This window comes from Sardina pilchardus, chromosome 2 (assembly GCF_963854185.1).
Source record: "Sardina pilchardus chromosome 2, fSarPil1.1, whole genome shotgun sequence".
Taxonomy (NCBI): domain Eukaryota; kingdom Metazoa; phylum Chordata; class Actinopteri; order Clupeiformes; family Clupeidae; genus Sardina; species Sardina pilchardus.
Window position 1 is genome coordinate 25607554 of NC_084995.1, and position 1307 is coordinate 25608860.

A 1307-nucleotide genomic window follows, 5' to 3' on the forward strand; every position below is an offset into this window, starting at 1 on the left:
AAGTGTAGGTACGCTTAAGAGTAAAAATCTACTATAGAAACATTTCACTGCATGCTTTACTTCAGTAATACAGTAATATGCATGTGACAATAAAACTCCTTGTGTCCTTGTGTCCTTGTATCCTTGTAAGTGCCGGTATTGCGTACTGGTGAGTACCGGCCCATTTCAAGCACTGAGTTTGACTTTCTAAGTACCTGAACATGTGCTACATCTACATGAGTGTACTTTGGCATCTGGAGATCTTGTGAATTCAGACCCATCTATCTGCGCATCACAATAACAAAACATGATCCCAGGGAAATGCAGTGGGCTTTCCCCCTTCACTTGAAAGCCCTTCTTCCCAAAAGAGTTAGCATGAGTTAGCCTAAATGCCCTGCACTCTGGGGCCGGGCGGTTCAGTGTGGAGCCTTTGAAGCAGCAGTGCTTTGATAGGCTGCCTATCAGCTCGGTGGTGCCCCCCCCCCCCTCCCTCTAGTAGGCTAGCGCTCGCTCTCTTATCCTCTCTTTCTCTCTGCCCTGCAGGCATAACTCAAGCGAGCGCAACGACTTCACCCCTGTTGTGTTTGATTTGCAGCTTACACACACACACACACACACACACACACACACACACACACACACACACACACACACACACACACACACACACACACACACACACACACACTCATATACGCACGCACACACACACACACACACACACATATATACGCGCGCACACACTCATGCACACACACACGCACACACACACACACACACACACAAACTAAACCCCAGAGACCCAGACATCTAGAGACAAATACACAGAATACACTAATAACACACATACTCCAATACACTCACCCTGATGCACATTCATACTGTAGAGACACACACACACAGACATGCAGACGCGCTCATATCCCCTCACACACACACACACACACACACACAGACATGATCATATCCCCTCACACACACACACACAGACATGATCATATCCTGTCACACGCACACAGACACACAGCCATGATCATACCCCCTCACACACACACAGACATGTAGACATGATCATATCCCCTCACACACACACAGACGTGATCATATCCCCTCACACACACACACACACAGACACACAGACATGATCATATCCCCTCACACACACACACAGACGTGCAACTGCATCCTTATAATGTGATCTCTCTATCACCCCACTTTACTCTGTGAGAATCTTCAAAACAGCTGCAACTGCTGAAGGTCTTCACTCTTATTGTAACATTAGAATGTACAATTAGACATAAATAATTATAAAGTTGGTGCAATAGCAT

The 1307-nt window shown here is 46.4% G+C and overlaps 1 protein-coding gene across 1 annotated transcript in view; it reads left to right on the plus strand.

Annotated features, from left to right (window-relative positions):
• LOC134068027 (cytochrome P450 4V2) overlaps positions 1-762 on the plus strand; it is a 14045-nt gene extending 13283 nt beyond the window's left edge. Inside the window, exon 11 of the mRNA XM_062523530.1 lies at positions 1-762. This exon is cut by the window's left edge and continues 1727 nt beyond it. The gene's annotated coding sequence lies outside the window, so the exon portion shown is untranslated.
• The last annotated feature ends 545 nt before the right edge of the window (positions 763-1307 follow it).